This window comes from Myotis lucifugus, unplaced genomic scaffold, assembly GCF_000147115.1.
Source record: "Myotis lucifugus unplaced genomic scaffold, Myoluc2.0 scaffold_7, whole genome shotgun sequence".
Lineage (NCBI taxonomy): Eukaryota > Metazoa > Chordata > Mammalia > Chiroptera > Vespertilionidae > Myotis > Myotis lucifugus.
This window is the reverse complement of record NW_005871055.1, coordinates 18,605,755-18,627,609: the sequence shown is the minus strand read 5'-3', so window position 1 is coordinate 18,627,609 and position 21,855 is coordinate 18,605,755. Positions and strand designations below refer to the sequence as shown.

At 38.9% G+C, this 21,855-nt stretch overlaps 1 protein-coding gene and 1 pseudogene across 1 annotated transcript in view; one reads left to right on the top strand and one right to left on the bottom strand.

The window, feature by feature from the left end:
- The window catches only part of NBEA (neurobeachin), a 928,080-nt gene that overhangs the window by 858,194 nt on the left and 48,031 nt on the right, over window positions 1–21,855 (bottom strand). The gene's annotated exons all lie outside the window — the stretch shown is intronic.
- Window positions 1–21,855, top strand: part of LOC102418615 — a 58,649-nt pseudogene that overhangs the window by 4,364 nt on the left and 32,430 nt on the right.

Below are 21,855 nucleotides of genomic sequence, written 5' to 3'. Positions count from 1 at the left end.
GTGGGGACCTCACCCCATAGAGGTTTGGCCAGTCTAAGTGAGGTGCTGAGGGCCATTTTCAGGCTGGCCAAACACCCCCCCCCCCCGCCCCGGTGACAGAAGCTCCCAGCCTCTCCTTTTTTTCTTTCTTTTTTTTAATTCTGGGATTTATTTACCTTCTATAATTGAAACTTTGTTGCTTTGAGTGGAACTCGGAGCCGGCCAGGGCAGGCGGGAGGGAAGCCTCCTGCTCCCTCCAGCTCCGTGGCCACAGCCGGCTGGAAGCAGGTATCTGGGGTTTATTTATCTTCTATAATTGAAACTTTGTTGCTTTGAGTGGAGCTCAGAGCCGGCCCCAGCAGCTGGGAAGCTTGGCTTCCTCCATCACCGGGGCAAGCAAGCCTCCCCCTTGCTCCAGCTCCGTGGCTGCCGGCCGCCATCTTGGTTGGGTTAATTTGCATATAATTGCTCTGATTGGCTGGTGGGCGTGGCTTAAGGCATAGCGATGGAACGGTCAATTTGCATGTTTGTCTTTTATTTCTGTAGATGTCACCCCAATGAATTCAATAAAATGTAAAACAATAAAGCAAACCCTAAGCAAAAATGAAAACCCTAAGAAATCTATTTCATAAATAAAAACAAAATAGTCTTCTGCAGATAAATAAAAACTGAGAAAACTAATTGCCTGCATAGTTCACTACAAGAAATATTAAAGTAACTTCTTCCAGCAGAAGGAAAATGATATCTAATGGAAATTTGAAATGCCACAAAAAATTGAAGAATGCCAGACTGTTAAATCTGTTGTTAAATAAAAACGATGTTTTTTTCTTATTTATAAAAACCCTTTAAAATAAAACTACTTAATGCAAAAATAAGAACAGCACATTAAGACATTTATAATGCATGTAGAAGTAAAAACAATGATAACAAGAATACAAAGAACAGGAAAGGGAAAACATAAGTACACTTTTAAAAGGTTCTAATTCCATACCTGGTATATTATTTGAAGGTAAAAAATTATACTTAATAATGCATATTGTAAACTCTAGAAAAACACTAAATGTAAAAAACAAATACTAAAGACCTTAACAGACACCTCATTGAAGAAGATATACAAATTATAAATAAGCATATGAGAAGACATTCCACATCAGGGAAATGTAAATTAAAACAACAAATGCCAGTGCAAAAGTGGAGCAACAGGAACTCTCATTCCTTGCTGCTGGGAATGCAAAATGGCACAGCCATTTTGGAAGACAATTCGGTGGATTTTTTCAAAACTAAATATACCATAGAATCCAGCATTGTGACACCTGGTATTTACTTAAAAGGAGCCAAAAATTTATGTCCACACAAAAATATGCACATGGATATTTATAGTAGCTTTATTCGCAACTGTCAAAACTGCAAAGCAATCAAGATGTCCTTCAGTAGGTGAATGGTACATTCAGATAACAGAATATCATTTAGTGCTAAAACACACACACACACACACACACACACACACAAACACACACACACAAAATCACTATTCTATCAAACCATAAAAAGACAAGGAGAAACCTTAATTACATATTATTAACTGCAGAAGCCAATATGAAAAGGCTATAAAATGTATGATTCCAATAGATGAGATTCTGGAGAATGCAAAACTATGGAGACAATAAAAAGATCAGTGTTTGCCAGGGGATTTTGAAGAAAGAAATAGATGAAGCACAGATTTTTAGAGCAGTGAAAATGTGATAGCATAATGGTGCATATATGTCTTTATATATTTGTCAAATTCATAGGATGTAAAACACCAAGAGTGATCGATAAGGTTAACTGGACTTTGGGTGATTATGATGTATCCACATAGGTTCCTTGATTATAACAAATGTACCACTATCTTGGGGGATGTTGATAATGGGAGAGGCTACGCATGTGTGGAGGCAGGGTATATATGAGAAATTTCTGTAGTGTCTCCTAAATTTTTCTATGAACCTAAAACTGCTCTAAAAGTTAGTCTTAATTTTTTTTAAAAAAAAATCTTAAAGAAACAAATAGGTATGATTAATATATCAACAGTACATTTATATTAATAAAAGGGTAATATGTTAATTAGACCGGATAGACTGGACGTCTTCCGGACATCATTCCGGATGTCCTTCCTGACAAAGCCGGGGCCATGGCCGACCTGCAAACTGCCCACAGCACCTCTCCCAGGCCATGCCTGCCTCCCAGCAGGGACCAGCCACCCCGATGGGGGCGTGGATAGCCTGCAAACCGCACAAGGCCCCTCACCCAGGCTGGCCCTGCCCCCCAGGAGGGACTCCCCACCCCAATTGGGGGCGTGGCCCACCTGCAAACCCTCGGCGGCCCCAAGCCCAGTCCAGCCTCGCCCCCCGGTGGGGATGGCCACCCCAATCCGGGGCCCCCTTCAGGGCAGGCCAGGCGCTCCAACCCATGCACCAGGCCTCTATCCTATATAATAAAAGGGTAATATGCAAATTAATCCTAACTACAGAATGATAAGAACAACCACTGGACCAGTCACTATGAGGCGCACTGACCACCTCTTGGTCCCTTTCCCGGGCCAGCAGGCTCCAATCGCCAAGAATATCTTGCCGGAGTCCATTCATTGTCTTCACTAGCTAAGTTTAGACAGAGACCCCCAAAAGCTAGTAACCTTTGAAGTCCTAGCAAAGGTCAGAACTGTGCACCACCCAGTTAATCTAGGAACCACCCAGTTAATTTAGGTAATAATAGTTGAAGCACCCCCACCTTAGTTCACTTAATCCCTTAGATACTTATGTAGATCCTTGTTGATTATTGTTGATCAGATACTCTGCCTATTCCTGGAAATCATTTATTGATGAGCTAATCAGATACTTTGTCTATTCCTGGAAATTGTCTGCTAATCCGTGTGTCATTGAAACCTCCTTACCCTAAGGGCTACTCCAGATCAATAAAAGATTGGAGCGGCCTGAGCACCGGTGGAAGTCCTTCGGGACTTGCCAGCCTGGACCCCCAATATTGCAAAATTATCTTGTGTCTTTTTCTCTCATTTGTTGTGCGGCTCCTCTTTCAGATACCGAACCCTACTCCAAGCAGAATGTGGAGGGAGTGTTAATCGACATCTGGCGACCGACGGGTAATCTGGAAGTGCAGGCTTCGCTGGAGCGAAAAAAGGAAGTTTTCACCGAAAAGGTGTGGAAAACTCACAGATAAAAGGTGAGGGGAATTTTACCGCACGCAATACCCAGGATCAACTACAGAAGCCCGGGTCTGTAAGTAAACTGGGAACATTTTCTTAACCAGGCTAACAAACGGGGCAGGATTTGACTTTAAAAAAGTAGATTTGGCTTTAAAAATATATATTTGGCTTTTTTAAAAAAAAAAAAACTAAGAAACTGTATTATAGGCTTTTGATTTGCATGTTTAAAGTGTTAAAATTTTAGAAGGTAATCTTTTATGGTTTTTGCATGTTATTATAGAACATAACCTTTGTTTTTCTTGAAAAAGGTACTCTTTTAGATCAGGCTGAAAAAATAGTGCCATGGTCATCTTAATATGTTCTCTTATCTTAATTTGTATTTGGAATCTATCTATAATAAGAAATGAAACCCCGCTGCCAAATCTCTCTCTGGCTCGGAGAGATTCAAAGGTGGCAGGAGAGGACAGAGCTTTCGATTCAAAAAGACTAGCTTTATTTAAAAATTACCGGAGAACATCTTATGATAACCAAACTTTGGCTAAAATAACCTTGGCTGCTAGCCATTGCTTCAGAAAGCGAAATAGAAAAAAATTTAAAATGTCTTTTTCTATTAAGCATGACTTTGGGAAAAATACGCCATCTGAGTCATTTACTAAAACTTTCCCCAAGCAGGATGTGGTAGAAAGGAAAAGGGAGCACATGGTGATCCAATATGGACGCCTAATCCCCAGTATTCCAATTTAAAGTCTCCTTCAAGTAATTGGAAAGTTTTACAAAATTTAAAAAATGCATCTGGGATTTCTGTTCACGTGTAAAAAGAAAACCTGGCTTGAAACTAATGCGCGCATCATCCGATTTTTGGACATCTAGATAGAGTTTTGCGTTGGGAGTCTCTTTACAACTGTACAAAATAAAACCCAAGACGGATTATTTCCTAAGGAAAATGGCAAATTTGACCCAGGGTAGAAATTCTAGCAACAAGATTGGTATTTTTCCATAATAATGTTAATGAAGCCTATTCCAAAGCTAACTTTAAGACCTCTAAAAGGAAAATCAGTAACATTGTCTCTGTTACAAAAATTTGCTAAAGTAAATGCCTCAAAATAATTGAATTTGAATCTCAAAAATTACTAAAATCTCTAATAAAAATCTAAGTAGCCCAGTAAAAAACTGGCCCTTTGTTAATTGAAAAGGCTGGCCAAAACATTTCTAAAGAGAAAAGGGGCTAGTTGCTTCCTGCCTGTAGCAAATTCTTAAAGAATGTGGTCAATTTACATCTGATTGGTCCAGGGTAGGCCAAACCTGTTCTTCCATGGAAAACAGCCTCCCCACCTTCCTCCCCCAGGCCAATTTTGAAACTTCCCACAGGCAAGCAAGGGGTAGGAAACAATGTAGCTACAAGCTTGTTTCTTGACCTTCCCCAGAGGAAAAAATTATGGTCCTTTTAAAATCAAAGGCTGGGCCAGGCCTGCCTTGCCAGCCTCAAGTGTGGTTTTCCGAAGCTGTTGTGAAATTTAAGACCTTGGAGTTTATACCTAGGTATCTTGAAATGACATAATACTGAATTAAATGAGATCTGAGTATGCCTCGTACAAAATCTATAGGACAGTATTAAATCTGTTGGTTGATTATGTCTTGCATTTTTAAAGTTTATTCTTAATGTTACTGATTGAGAAATGCTAAATATTTGACTTGCCAGCTAAAAGTTTAAGATTCGAATTGAATTGGGAAAAATTGTATAATTATGATAGCTAAATGCCTAAAAAAGTAAAAATTTATCTTTAAGAAAATTTTTGTTTTCTCTGAAATAATTAGAATTCAAAATATGTTGCTTATTGAAGAGGATTAATTTTATGACCTCAACTGTAATTTTTAATACAAAAACCAGTTTAAATTTAATTGCAAAGAACAGTGTAGACAACCACCACTTTGGGCTGCATGACTTGGCAGCCACCATGTCAGCCACATGGCTTGCCACGCCCCTGGGGCCGCCATCTTGAAACAGCAAAGGCCCCTCCCTCTGATTTTGCCAAAAGGGAATGTCTGCTCACTGAGGCAGGATGGAATTTCAGGGGTGGAGCTTTAAGGTGGAATTTTACTACAGAAATGCAGATGGGGCAGAAAGTGTTTCTAATCTCTTAAATCTAGAAAACCCTGCTTTCCTTAAAGAAAGGACAATTAAAGGTTATATGTTCACTCCCTAAACAAAAGTTAAGTAGCTTATGTCAAAGTATTTAAAAGGGACTGACAGCAGTAATCCAATTTCTATGATCCCAGCTGAAATTTTAAAACCAGTTTAAATTTAATTGATATCTCTTAATAATTATAAGAAATATATAATTTTTAAATCATATATATATATATATATATATATATATATATATATATATATATATTTGATGGTCTTTCAAGTTGGATTTCAAAACTATAACCAAGGAATGACTTTGAGAAATTTGACGGGCCCTGAAATGTTTTCAAAAGTTTATTCTCTCTTTTTAAAGGATTTTTTAATTTAGCTAAATTTAATATACTTGAAATCACATGGAAAGCTTTATCAAATAAAAATTAACAAATATATTTTAAGTTTTTGCCTCTGAGAAAGGGCAAAACAATTTATTTTGTTTAATATTTCTTAAAATACAACAGTGGAATTTTAAGATGTAATTTGAAATAACAAAAGCTCCTTGATGCTGCATTTTAAATTAGGCTGGAGGTGGGGCAGCGTTTGCCCCTTGTGAATCAGAAGTTTACTAAATACTAAATTTACTTGCTTCACTTTGCCTTTTTAAAAAATACTTAAATTACTATCCTTGTAAGCAATTGAATCCTAGTAAATAAATTCTTCTAAAAAAGTTACTGAAGGCTCCCGATGATTCCTCTGTATATGCAAATAAGCCAAAGGGTATACTCTTTAAAAATATAATTGCTAACATTTACAGATTGTTGTTAAAATACTAAATCTGACAATAATTAGTCACCATAAAAAAAATCACTTGAAATACATGGCTTTGCGGCAGTACTTGTTAAAATCTCAAAAGGCAACTGTTATGCCCAGATTTCAGGATCCCCAAGAAACCACATCAGGGAGCCAGCCAGTCCGATGCAAAAGCATAAGAGTCTTTATTCGAGCTAGCTCGGCTCCCCCACCTTGCCGAAGCAGCGACAGGAAGCAGAGAGAGATAACTCTGTGTGGAGACGGGTTATATAGGGGGAGTTGGAGGAAGGGGAGGAGAAAGGACTGTGCTCTGCCGATTGGCCAGGCACAAGTCTGTGGCTTGTTCCTGGGTGTGGCTAGCAGAGGCTTAGACTTCCGGGAAGAAGCTCCTTGCCAAGCACGTGGCCAAGGTAAGATGGAGCACTTACCCTGGGGCAAGGTGGAGGGCGTAGCCCTTACCCTGGGGCAAGGTGGAGGGCCTAGCCCTTACCCTGGGGCAAGGTGGAGGGCCTAGCCCTCGCCCTTTCAGCAACCATGTTTCCTACATTTGTTGCTTGTGTGAGAAAGAAGTGTCTGGAAGGAAATAAAAAGAGGTTTCCTTCAGATGTCTAACTAAAATTAAAAATCAATATATTGGGCCTCATAAACTAAATTAAATAATTTGTGTTTTGCCTCCTTAAACAAAGTTTATATAAATTTACCCAAAGACTAACACCAGAAATTTAATTAATGTCACTTACTGTCCATAACTTAGGACAAGTAAACTTAAAAGAATAAATGTTATTTCAAACTGCCTTAAAATTGGCAAATTGGGCTAAGTGGATATTCAGGGGAACTTAGCTGTCACTTATTAAAAGATAAACTACTACAATTTTTATATAAGACCTCCATCATTATACCAAAAAATACTAGGCAGGAACCAATTCCTGGAGCTTTAACTGTTTTTACTGATGGGTCATCAATGGGAAAGCTGTCTATCATACTATAAATTCTGACCGAGTCATACTGACCAGTCATACTTCTGTGCAAAGAATTGAATTAAAAGCTATTAAGGCTGCGTTGCAAGATTTCCAACAGCCTGTTAACATAATTTCTGATTCCTCTTATGCTTCGGGCCTAGTAAGTAGAATTGAAACTGCCCGGTTGAAATGGTTTAGTGACCAAAGTTTATTCTTACTATTTAAGCAAGTTCAACAGATTGTGCAGCAGAGAAAATACCCTTTTTATATCACCCATATCAGGGCTCACAGCATATTACCTAGCCCATTAACTAAGGGAAATGCACATGCTGATCAATTGGTTGCTTTATTAAAAGAGGCTTTAGAGTCTCATCAGCTTTTAAAAGTCCCAACTTGAAAAACAAAAAAAAGGGGGATGATGGAGAAATCACCTTCCGGTAGGCTGCACCTAGCTTTAATTACTCTAAATTTTTTCACTTGTGATGCTAATGGAAAGACACCTATGGAGCTACATTGGTGTCAGAATAAAACGAACAGCCCAGAGACCACCTGGGGCATGGTAAAGTGAAGTATGGTAACAATTATTTCAGGTTAAAACTGTAAGTTTGGTCTTAAAAGACACATTTTTCCTTTACCTGGGAAGGACAGCATAGCTATTCCAAGATCAGAGGGCTCCAGTTAACTTGTCAACTCAGTGTTCTGGAGACCCAGGACTGTAATTTAGATAACATGCCTAAGTTTAACCTAGGTTACCCAAGGACTCTAGATAATGTGTTCACCCAAAACTAATTTAGATAGCATACTGTCTTTGCTTCTGTAAATTTCTTCTTTTTTTTTTTGAAAACTAGGTTCCTCGTTCCAAACCTTGAGACAGCCAGTTTAGAAAATTAAGTTGTCATGACCTAGAGCAAAGAATGTTCTTACATGGTATTATTCTACACAGTTTTATTAATAATTTTTGATGCTTTACAACAGTATATTATGCATTTATCCCAAACAAACTTACAAATTAATTCTTTGAATGTTTTAGGAACATGAAGGGATTTATTCCCTCCTGGGAAGGCACTTAAGCATTCTGTATTGACCTCTCTTGACCTTTTTTTTGCCAAGAGGATTCCAATTGTCTACAGCTGTTATCTGAGCTCATAAGCTGAGATCATGAAAAGCTGGTACCATGAATCTGTCTCTTGCCCAATGGCGTAAGCTGGGCCCTCTCTGGAGAAAAAACCTGGGTTCCCTATGATCAATGCTGGAACCCCGCCAGCAGGCGAGGGGATCCAAAGGCAGTTGCTAGGCATGGAGGCCAGAGGGACATAGGCTACCAAGGAGACAGAACTGAACCTCACATCACCCTACTTGGCCCAGAGATGGCTGGTAGTCAACGACGGGTAAGACCCCAGAGGGTGGGGAGACCTAAGACAGGCACAGTCGGGGGGCCAGTAGGAGAGAACTTGGGGTTCAACAGAGGTGGGGCACAGATCCTCACCCCCCCCCAATGGTGCAGGGGCTTGAACACTCGCCCCTTCTGAGGAAGGTCTCCTGTCCCCATGGCTGCTTCTTGCTTCCCATGCCCAGCCCAGATCAGAAACCAAATAACAAAGAGATTTGGTCCAGCTGAAATCAGTATCCAGATAAACGGAGGCTTGGCTAACAGACCCTATGTCTAAATCTAGCCTAACAACAGGAATGCTTGGGCCTTCACAAGGATGTAAAGTGATCCTTTTCATTAATATTTACAGTGTAAATTAAGATTATTGTTGTAAATTTGACAGCAAAATAGTTTTCAAATTAATTAAAATCAAGTTTTCAAATTAATTAAATTTGGCTAATTTGAAATAAGTAATTGTTCAAAAAGTATTAACAAAACTTTTCATTTCGTGGTAAAATTGCTATGAACCTAAAGCAGTCATATTTTTGTGCAACAAAATTAATATTTAAAGTTATCTAGACTGCATTATAAAATTTCTAAAAAATCTCCTAATTAAATTAAAAAAAAGGGGGATAGTGGAAAAATATAGTGGAAGAATGCCATGTAAGAAAATAGATCTTATAACTAAATTAAATTTTTTTATTTTTTTTTTTTTTAGCAAAACACCCAGAAAAAACACACATTATGCCAGGGTAAGCCAGGGAAGATCATTTTAAAGAAAAGACCCCAAGTAAGGTTTTTCCTTTAACCTTTGGTCGAGAATATGTTTGTATATTTTCAGAGAACAGCTACAAGACCATGTGGATTCCTGTAACAATGGATCCCAGAAAGCCAGCCACAAAGACAGAAGAGACAGTTCAGAGATGGAGATGGTGAAGACGCCTTGCCATGCTGGCAGTCAGCAGCCTTGCGTCCTGCAGGGTGCCCAGGACCAGACCAGAAAGGACCGGACCTGCATTTTCCACCATCCAGAACCAACATTTCATTGCTGGCATGTACACATGAACTGTCGGACATTGAAACTAGGACCCAGAACTGTTGGACATTGAAATTGGGACTTGTTCTTATATTTCTAGTCTACAGATACTTGATTTTTTAAAGAAAAAATAAGGGGGAGATGCCGGAGTCCATTCATTGTCTTCACTAGCTAAGTTTAGACAGAGACCCCCAAAAGCTAGTAACCTTTGAAGTCCTAGCAAAGGTCAGAACTGTGCACCACCCAGTTAATCTAGGAACCACCCAGTTAATTTAGGTAATAATAGTTGAAGCATCCCCACCTTAGTTCACTTAATCCCTTAGATACTTATGTAGATCCTTGTTGATTATTATTGATCAGATACTCTGCCTATTCCTGAAAATCTATTGATGAGCTAATCAGATACTCTGCCTATTCCTGGAAATCATTTATTGATGAGCTAATCAGATACTTTGTCTATTCCTGGAAATTGTCTGCTAATCCGTGTGTCATTGAAACCTCCTTACCCTAAGGGCTACTCCAGATCAATAAAAGATTGGAGAGGCCTGAGCACCGGTGGAAGTCCTTCGGGACTTGCCAGCCTGGTCCCCCAATATTGCAAAATTATCTTGTGTCTTTTTCTCTCATTTGTTGTGCGGCTCCTCTTTCAGATACCAAACCCTACTCCACGCAGAATGTGGAGGGAGTGTTACTCGACAATATCTAAATGACAAGATATGGCTGTTGTTCAGTAAAATGTTATTTATAGAACCAGGGAGCTAGCACATGAGCAATAGTTTAGTGATAATGGAAAAAATAAAATAGAATAAACTTTTCTAAGACAGTCACTTTAGAGTTCAGGAGCCTATGCACATCTTTGTGCCTAAGTTCCCAGAGCTGCTATCAAGTTGCTAACCCGTTGCTAACTCAGACTAAGGCTGAGTCATACACATCCTAGAACAATTGCTGCAAGGACTTGACCTCCTTGCAGTTTTTGCCCACCTCTTTTGCATAATAGAACTAACCAATCCTTGTTAACCTAGCCAGCAATCTTTCATTTGCATGGATGAACCGCACTGGTGGTTGTGCCTTATAAGCCTTGCTTTTCTTTGTTCTCTGGAGCACAATTTAGCTTGCAACTAGAATCTGTCTTCCAGGTTGCAATTATTTTTGCTCAAATAAATAGTTTTTTGTTTTATTACAGGCTGAATTTCTACTTTGGTAAACATTGCAAATTAATGAATTAAAGTATAAAGAACAATGTTAAAAGTAAAAGAATGGACAAAGATATAGCATACAAACACATGCCATAGCAAAAAAATTTTAAAAAAAGGATGTAGCTATATTAATATCACAAAAAGTTGACTTGACAAAAGAAAAATAACCAGAGACTTTCCATAAGGAGGTGGAGGATAATACATCCAAATGAGATAGTAACCCTAAGTATGAATTCATATAATAATAGAACTTCAAAAAGCAGGAAGCAAAGCCTAATACAAATAAGATAAATAGACAAATCTGCAATTTTAGTTGGAAATTTCAGCACTTCTCTTTCAGTAATTGGTAGATTAAGTAGACCAAAAAAATAATAATTTAAATCAGCAAAGATACAGAAGACTTAAATAACATTATCAACCAACTTGTAGGTATGTAAACACCCCATCCAACAAGAATAGAAACATATCCTTTTCAAATGTACATCAAATATTCAACAAGACAAGAATATCCTGGGATGTAAAAAAATCTCAATGAAGTTCACAATTCTGATCACAGTAGAATTAAAGCAGAAATATACATCAGGGGGAAAAAAGTACCTCAAAATTTATTCTAAATAATCTGTGAATCAAAGAAGGAGTCACCAGAAACATTTTTTAAAGTTTTAACTGCATGAAAATGAAAACACAACTTGTCAAAATTTATGGGATGGGGACAAAACAGTGCTTCAGGGAAATTTATACCATTAAATTCTAATATTACTAAAGAAGAAAGAATTTAAATAAAATCACCTCAGTTTCCACATTAAGAACTACAAAAAGAGAGCAAATTATACCCAAAGCAAGACAGAAAAGTATAATTAAAATTTTTAAAAAATCAAATATATTTTAAAGTATCAAAAACAATAGAGAAAAATGATGAAACCAAATGCTTGTTCTTCAGTTTATTTAGCCAGATGAATCAAAGTGTATGTATTCGTGGGTGGGGATGGAGGTTAGAAAAAGCCTGAGAGAAATACAAAGAAGTACAAATAAAGAAGGCATCGCTATAGATCCTATGTACACTCAAGGGATACGTGATCCTTCTAAAAAAAATGCATGCCTATAAGTTTGACAACTTAAATAAAACATATTATTTGAATAATGCAAACATGCTGCTTAAGAAGTAAAAAAATTAACTAGTCCTGTGACTATCACAGCAATTAAATTTGTAGTTACAAACCTTCCCACAAACAAAACCCCAGATCCAGATTATTTCACAGACGAATGCTATCAGTTACTTAAAAAAAAAAAAATTACTACCAATTTTACACGGTTTTTTTCCTGAAATTTTAAAAAGAGAGAACACTTCCAAACTCATTTTCTAGGCCAATAATACCATGATAATAAATCCAGAAAAATATATCAGAGGAAAAAAGAAAAACTAGAGATTAACAACCCTCATGAATACAGACACAAAAAACATTAGTAAATATATATCCGGAATGCAGGTTTAGCTTACTAATCAACATACCAAACAATGTTATTCACCATATGAACACACTAAAAACTATATGACCATCTCAAAAGATGTAGGAAAATCATTTTAAAAGATTTAAAACAATTTATTAGAAAACACATTCAACAAACTAGGATTATAAAGACACTTTCTCAAACTGATAAAAGGCATCTATGAAAAACCTACAAGTAACATGATGCTTAATGGTGAATGACTACATACTTTTTAGGAATAAGATAAGGAAGTTTTTCTCCAACTGCTCGTATTCAGCATTATACTGAACATATTTGTAAGGTCTGTGTACCTTAAAATACAAATTTAAGATTTTTTTTTCAAAAAAGAAAGAAAACAAAATCCTAAACAGATACAGAAATGTATATTTTCAAGGATTAAAATATATGAATTCCACCCGAATTTTTGCACAGTTCTAATCAAAGTTGTGGCTGTCTTTTTGTTAAAAATTCACTAACTGCCCTAACCGGCTTGGCTGAGTGGATAGAGCATCGGCCTGCAGACTGAAGGGTCCCAGGTTCGATTTCGGTCAAGGGCATGTACCTTGGTTGCGGGCACATCCCCAGTGGGAGGTGTGCAGGAGGCAGCTGATCGATGTTTCTCTCTCATCGATGTTTCTAACTCTTTATCCCTCTCCCTTCCTCTCTGTAAAAAATCAATAAAATACATTTTAAAAAAATAAATAAATAAAAATTCACTGATTCTAAAATGTATATGAACAATAAAGGGGCCAATAATAGCTAAAACAAATCCGAAACAGAGCAAATTGGAGAGGTGCTAAACTACCAGATTTTATGAGTTTACTACAAAGCCACATAAATCAAGACAGTGGTGTTGCTATAGGAGTAAGCATATGCATTAATAGCAGAAAGTCCAGAAATAGACCCACACAAATAAAAAAACAAATCAATAGATGATCAACTGGTTATAGACAAAGGTATAAAGATAAATAATGGGGAAAGAACAGTATACATAAATAGTGAGGAAAAACTGGATATTCATATGCCAGTAAGTGAACCTGGAATCTTACTTTACACTATTCACAAATATAACAGTTAAACTTATAAAATTTCTAAGGAAAATCTTCTTAACTTTTTAATTAGGCAAATATAGTTTAAACAAGCCACAAAGGACAACATGCATATGAAAAAAAGCTGATAATTTGGACTTCTGCGAAACTAACATACTGTTAAAAGAATGAAAAGACAAACCACAGCCTTAGAAGAATTATTCAGAAATCACGTTTGTGATAAAGGAACTGTAACCAGAATATGTAAAGAGTTCTTGCCCAGCTGGTGAGGCTCAGTGGTTGAGCACTGACCTAATCTATGAACCAGGAGGTTCGATTCCCAGTCAGGGCACATGCCTGGATTGCAGGCTCAATCCCCAATGGGGGTCATGCAGGAGGCAGCTGATCAATGATTCTCTCTCATCATTGATGTTCTATCTCTCTCTCCTTCCCCCCTCTTCTCAGAAATCAATAAAAATATATTTTTTAAAAAGAGCTCTCACATCTTGCTATTAAGAAAAAACCCAATTTCTTTAAAATGGGAAAAGATATAACCCTATTTCAAAAAGGTGCTCTAAGCAAATAAAAAGATATTCAACATCATTTGTTACTAAGAAAATGAAAATTCAGAGGAATGGAAGATGGCACCATAGGTAACATGGTATTCGCTGCCTCCCCCAACCACATCAAAATTACAACTAAAATACAGAACCACCATCATTCAGAACCGCCTGAAATCTGGCTGAATGGAAATCCTACAACTAGAGAAGTAAAGAAGGAAGCACATTGAGACTGAGGTAGGAGGAGCAGAGATGCTGAACAGGCTGGTATGACACCCACGTGTGGTGTGTTTTTAATTGGGAGAGAGATTTTGGCTGAGGAGGCCTCCTGTGAGGAGCAAGGGGTCCCAGCCCCAAACCAGGCCCCCAGGCCATGGTTCCAGAGCCAGGAAGAGAATTCCATAACTTTGGGCTGTAAAAACCTTCAGGGATTGTGGCTGAGTGACATGGAAGCTATTGGAGACCCAGACAGTTCCACTTAAAGGGCCACTGCATAAAAGTACTTGTACTCACTCCCACTGAGCTCCAGCACTGGGGCTGCAGCTTGAAAGGATCCAGGGACAAAAGTGCTTCCAGAGGTCATTGTCAATATGCTGAAACCTTCTCCCCGCTACCTCCCTACACACACACACACACACACACACACACACACACACAGAGCTGACTGACAGACATGATATCTGAGTCTCCAACAACCTAGCTCACACTGTTGCCCTGCCATGGTGATTCCCTGAGACCCCGCCTCATCAATTTTGTAGCCTCACCCAAGTTGATTGCAGCAGCTTTTCCAAAAGGAATAGCCTGTACTGCCTCAGGCTTCAGATTTTACTAAAATCTCTCAAACAAGTAGCAGCTGGACTCAGCATGCCCCATACTCTCAGTAAGCAGCCTCAGGCCCAGCCTTGCTTCACAGTTTGGCCTCTCCTGGGTACCTCCAAACCCAACACAAGTAGCAACCATTTGCAGATTGCTCTATAGCTCCTGCCAGGTAGCCCAAGGCAGGACACAGGCAGTGGCTGACTTTGCATCTCCCAGGGCGCCCCAAAGCCAGTACACCCGGGGACAAATCATGCCAGATTACAACTCTACACATCGACAAGGGACACACTTCAGGGGCAGACTTGGTGAGCACCAAAGCCCCACTGAAGCTAGTCCTGCTCCATAAGGGTTTCTCCTACACACCAGTTCTTCCATTGTAGACAAAGCTGGTCCTCACAGCCAATTGGCCTGGAGGTCAATTTCTTCCAGTGATACCAATAGCAATCAAGGTTCAACTACAAGAAGACAGTGCACACAGCCCACACAGGGGTGCAGTGATAGTGTCCAGCTCAGGTGACTGGGGAAGCTGAGCCACTGGGCCCTACAAGACAGCTACTACTCAAGGCCACTCTACCAAATCCAGGAGACATAGCAGCTCAACCTAATACATAGAAATAAACACAGGGAAGCAACCAAAATGCAGAGACAAAAAAACATGATACAAATGAAAGAACAGAAGAAATCTCCAGAAAAAGAACTAAATGAAATGGAAACAATAAAACTACTGGATACAGAGTTCAAAACAATGGTTATAAAGATGCTCAAGGAACTTAATGAGAGCTTCAAGGGACTTAGATAGAATTTCAAAGATCTTAGTGAGAATATCAAAGACATGAAAAAGGACCTGTCAGAAATTAAGCATACACCAACTGAAATAAAGAATAATTTATAGGGAATCAACTGTAGAAAAGAGGACACCAAGAGTAAAATCAGTGATTTGGAATATAAGGAAGCAATAAATACCCAATCAGAAGTTCAAAAAGAAAAAAAGAATCCAAAAATATGAAGACAGTGTAAGGAGCCTCTGGGACAACTTCAAGTGTACCAACATTCACATTATGGGTGTGCCAGAAGGAGAAGAGAGAGTGCAAGATATTGAAAGCCTATTTGAAGAAGTAATGACAGAAAACTTCCCCTACCTGGTGAAAGAAATAGATTTACAAGTCCAGGAAGCACAGAGAATCCCAGACAAAAGGAACCCAAAGAGGTCCATACCAAGACACATCATAATTAAAATGCCAAAGGTTAAAGACAAAGAGAGAATCTTAAAAGCAGCAAGAGAAAAGCAGTTAGTAACCTACAAGGGAGTGCCCATACAACTGTCAGCTGATTTCTCAACAGAAACTTTGAAGGCCAGAAGGGTGTGGCAAGAAATACTTAAAGTGGTGAATAGCAAAGACCTAGAACCAAGATTACTCTACCCAGCAAAGCTCTCATTTAGAATTGAAGGTCAGATAAAGAGATTCACGGACAAGAAAAAGCTAAAGGAGTTCATCACCACCAAACCAGTATTCATGAAATGTTGAAGGGTATTCTTAAAGAAGAAGGAAGGGAGGAAGGAAGAGAAGAGGAAGAAGAAGAAGGAGGAGGAGGAGGAAGAGGGGGAGGAGGAAAAGGAGGAGGAGAAGGAGGAGGAGGAGGAATAAAATGGCAATAAATACATATCTATCAACAATTGAATCTAAAAATCAAAATAAACAAAGAAAGAATCTAATGAACAAAACTAATTGATGAATAAAATATAAGCAGAGGCATGGAAACATGAAACAGACTGATGAAAGTCAGAAGGAGGGGGAGGCAGACAATAGGGTGGTGAAGGCCTAGGGTGGTGCAGGAACCAGGTGGAGAAGGGCATTGGGTGGGGGGGAGTGGGACATCTGTAATACTCCCAACAATAAAGATTTTTTTTAAAAAAAAATGAAAATCAAACCCTAGTTAAGCTACAATACACACCCACAAGATCAAATAAAAAAGATTGGCCATACCAAGTAGAGTATATGAAACAGTTGGAACTACCACACATTTTTTAGTGTGAATACAAAATGATACAGCTACTTTTGAAAACAATTTGGGAAGTTTCTTATAATGTTAAACATGCATTTACCCATATATCCCAGCAGTTCTAGTCTTGATATTTACCCACAGGAAATGAAAACATAGGTTCATGCATTTTTACTTATTAGTCTATAAATGGAAATTACTGGAAACAACTAGAAACATAACTCTGCTTAATTCTCATCTCATTGCTTTATTTTATTTTAAAAAAATTCTGTGTAGCTACTTTAAACAAAGCCCTATACCATATCTCCACTTCCCTTGCCCTTGTGCCTTTCCACTACAGCCAGATTTTTTAAAAACAAATGTCACCCCTCCATCTTAAAGCCTCTCAATGACTTCCTACTGCTCCTATAACAGAATACAAGCTCTTTCCCCAGTCTGTAAAACCTGACTAAATCTTCATGTCTATCTCACCAATTTCATCTGTTTGCCAGCCCCCCCAAACTCCTTTGCTCATTACAGCCTCTAATCTCTCAGATTGTGATCAGTTTCTCAAGAGATCGTTGTTTCCCCCAATTCCCAAGCCTTTTGCTAACTGTTCCCTCTGTCTGCAATGCTCTTACTGGCTCTTTGCATGATGTGAAAAGTTGACATTCAGTGGAGCCCTTTTAAAATAGGGCTTGAGAAGCAATTCTAAATGAACTGCCTTATAGGTCTTACTATTTGAATCTCTGTAACAGTGAACTGGGCAAAATAACCTTTGGACTGGTCCAAATCAACACTGTCTTACAAACAACTATTTATAAAGCTAACAGGGAAGTAGATATCCTGAAAAGAAAGGACTGATGATTGTGCATGTTCTTTAAAGTCAGCAACTAGCCATGCATCGTTAAAGAGCAACCTAGCTTGTTAATATCAACAGAAAATCCTTCCTTCTATTCATGTAATTATTTCCCTTCCTTTTCTCATAAAAAAACCCTTTCCTTCACCCCATAATCGACACATAATTTGGGCTGCTGCCAGAATATATGCCTCAGTATTGCAATTCTTTTTTACCTCAAATAAACACTTGTTGCCTCTCACTTTGACTTTATTTCTAAGGTTAGCAATGACCAGTTCTTTATCATATTTCAGGTCTCAGTTTGAGTGCCATCTCTTCAAAGTGGTATTCACTGGCTACTCCACCTAAAGTGTGTCTCCATTATTCTATATTAAAATACATCACAGGTATTTCATTCATAACACTAATTACAATCTGTACTTGATTTATGTGTAAATTATCTGTCTTAAATGAAAAATATAAGCTCCTAAAGGGCAGAGTCCTAGTCTTGCGCATCATTATATATCCTAGTGCCTACCTCACTGAATGTTACATAATGTAACTTTCATCCAAGAGGGTGAAGAAATCCCGATAGCTAATGAATCAATTACAGTCATGCACACTGCTTAACAGGGATATGTTCTAAATGCAACATTAGGCAATTTTGTCCTTGTGCGAACATCAACATGTACTTGCATAAACCTAGATGGTAAAACCTACTTTACACATAGACTATATGGTACTAGAGGCCTGGTGCATGAGATTCGTGCACTGGTAGGGTCCCTAGGTCTGGCCAGCGATCAGGGCCTATCTGTGGGGTGGCTGGTGGGGTGATTGGAGCTCCTGCTCGCATACACCTTAGCCTGGCACCGCCCACTCACCTGCCCTACCCCCCACTGCCACCACTGATCACTGTCTGTGGGGCAACCGGCAGGGCGATCGAGGAACTCGCTCGCACCCGTCTTGGCCTGGCACCGCCCGCTCACCTGCTCCACCATCGCACCGCGGTCCCACTCTCATTGGGGCCCATTGGGGCTGGCAGCGCCTCCACTGCCAACCGCTGCCAGTGCTGCGTCGCCAACGCCTGCCATGTTCTGCCCCCTGATGGTCAGCGCACATCTAACTCCCGGTTGGTTGAACTCCCGCCCATGGGGACAATTTGCATATTAGGTTTTATTATATACTAGTGAACCATCGTGTAAAATTGCGCAAGACCCGGGACCCCTCCCCACCTCCTCCCCGCCCATGGGACCACTGCAAGTCCTGGAGTCCTGTCCTGAGTGGCCGGCACACCATGGGACAGCCCCGAGTCCTGGAGTGTCGCCCCAATGCCCTGCCTCCGGGCTGTGCGCAGTGGCCACCAGGCCCCGCACGCGCGGCACACACGTGGGGCTGCAGGAACCCTGGCAGAAACCGTGCAGAGCACCCACCGGCCCCGCCCCCGCTTCCACTGTGCACGCCGCCATCTTGTGACAGCGTTACAGCGTGAGGGTCAATTTGCATATTACCTCTTTATTATATAGGATGGTAGGATAGCCTATTGCTCCTAGGCTACAAATTTATACAACATGTCATTATAGTGAATACTGTAGCCAACTGTAACACAATGGTAACTATTGGTGAATCTAAACATATCTCAACAAAGATAAGTCACAGTAAAAATACAGTGTAATAGATAAAAAATGATACACTTTATAGGGCACTTACCATGAATGGAGCCTACAGAATTGGAAGTTGCTCTGGGTGAGTCAGTGAATGGATGAGTGAATGTGAAGGCTAGGAAATTACTATACACTACTGTAAACTTTATAAATACTGTATACTTAATATACACTAAATTTTTTTTCTTTCTTCAATTAACCTTGACTTACTGTAACATTTTTACTTTATAAACTTTTAACTTTTAACATTTCTATTCTTTGTAATAATGCTTTAGCTTAAAATATGAACATACTGTACAGCTATTCAAAATGTTTTCTTTCTTTACATCCTTACTTTATAAGCTTTCTCCTATTTAATTTTTATTTACTCTTTAAAACTTTTTTTTCATTTTTTTGTTAAAAACTAAGAAACAAACACACAGATTAGACAAGGCCTACATAGGAAAAAGATCATCAATATCACTATCTTCCATCTCTACATCTTGCCCTACTAGACGGTGTTCAGGGTCAATAACACCCATGGAGCTGATATCTCCTATGATGGCTATGCAGTCTTCTTGAATACCTCAAGAACTTGCCTGAGGCTCTTCTTAAAAAGTTGTCATTCTTTTCGGAAATATGTCCATCCTAGTTTGCTTTGTTAATTTTTTAATTTATCATAGATTTATTTGTAAGCGGATAATGCATCATGAACATTCCTCTCTATTAATAAAAAAGCTTTTGGTGTTGGGGTCCATGTATTCAAAGTTTTTGAGGAGCTTTTTGAAGTTTGAAAAAGTTTCTGCTAAGCCCTTCACTGTGAATTTTCTTGCAGTTTCTGCTATGTGTTCCAGTTTCAGTTCCAACTATTCATTAATTCCTCAGGAATCACCTCTAGGAGATCCTCAATGTCAATACCAAAGGTTAAAGTTGTTTACCATCTCACCACAGTCTTGTTGATTTTGGAAACCTCCTCATCCTTAGCAAATAATTTGAAGTCATGTGCTGTAAAGTAACTAGGTGATAGGAATTTTTCAACTCCATGAAAATCTTATGGGACCACTGTCATATATACGTGGTCTGTTGTTGACCAAAACAATGTTATACAGCATATGACTGTACTACAACAGAGTGTATTTCTCAAATACTTAAATTATAATGCAAAGTAGTAAACTCCATTTTCACCATAAAACTTAAAAATCCCTTCACAAATAATCTTCATTATGTATTTTATTGTGTGCATATATACACAGAGACACATACACACAAATATACACAGGGCAGTGTCTGATTCCAATCACGTCAAAGTCTGTCTCACAAATATTATACGAGAGCTCAATGTATTTCATTTCTAACATTTTAATTTCTAAGTTTAAGTAATATAGACTATGAGATTTTCAATAGTTGTGTGCTTTGATATTAAAATATAACTTTATTCTAGTTACTTCCTTCAATTTAAATGTAACTGTAAGGAATATTTTTTTAAATTTATCTTTATTGTTGAAACTATTACATATGTCCCCTTTTATTTCCTCCACTGACCCCCTCAATCCTGCACACACACACCCCCAGGCCTTCACCACACTATTGTCTGTGTCCATAAGTTATACATATAGACATAAATTCTTTTGTTAATCTCTCCCACCTACCCTCCTTTCCCGCATTACCTCTGAGATTCCTCAGTCTGTTCCATGCTTCTATGTCTCTGGACTTTTAAATCGATGAATAAAGGATGACCAAAGGCTATATAATAAAATAACTAATAATCTACATTCCAATCTTTTTTTTTTTAATCCTCACCTGAGATTTATTGATTTTAGAGAGAGGGTAAGGGATAGAGTGAGAGAGAAAGAGAAATATCGATGTATTAAAGAAACATCGATCAGTTGCTCCCCCCAATATGTGCCCCCACCAGGGATCGAACCCATAACCTAGGTATGTGCCCTGACCACTAATCAAACTGGCACACTTTTGGTGCATGGGATGACACTCCAACCAACTGAGCTACACCAGCCAAGGCATACATTACATTCTGTGGGAAACTGATATAGGGTTAAGCCTCAGACTGGCCTGCTGACAAAGTCACAAACAAGTCCTAGCTTAAAGGGCACAGTCCTCTTAGCATAATTAGGCTTGACCTTATAACACTCCCTAGATCTTATCTGGGAAGCTAATGGGATGAGGAAGTGCAGGAAGTGTAACCATGGTCAAAACAAGTGAAACTCACAAGAACTGTGTAACTATGGTAACCACTACCTTGTTTACCCCTCACTATAAAAAGCTTGGTGAGGCCTGAGCACAGTGGAAGTCCTTCCTCTTGAGTTGGACTTGCTCGCCTGGTCCCCCAATATTTCCAAATTATCTTGTGTCTTTTCTATTTCATTTGTGTGCGGCTCCACTTCCAGACCCGAACCCTGAACCACGCAGGACGTGGAGGGAAACACTTATGACATCTGGCGCCCGTCGGTAACTCTGGAAGTGAAGGTTTCGCTAGAGCGAAAAAACGAGGTTTCACTGGCAAAAGTGAGGAACAAAGAATTCACCATAAAGGTAGGAAAATTCACCGTAAAGGTGAGGGGTTATTTCACCGCACACAAACGCCCACAATCAGCTACAGTGGTCCGGAGCTGTAGGCGGTGTGGGAACGTTTTCTCAACCAGGCTAACGGGGCAGGATTCGGCTTTAAAAAAGTAGATTGGGCTTTTAAAAAGTAAGAAACTTTATTATAGACTTTTGAGTTGTATGCTTAAGTAGTTAAAGTTTCAGAAGGTAATCTCTTATGGTTTTTGCATGTTATTATAGAAAATAACTTTTGGTTTCTTGAAAAAGGTA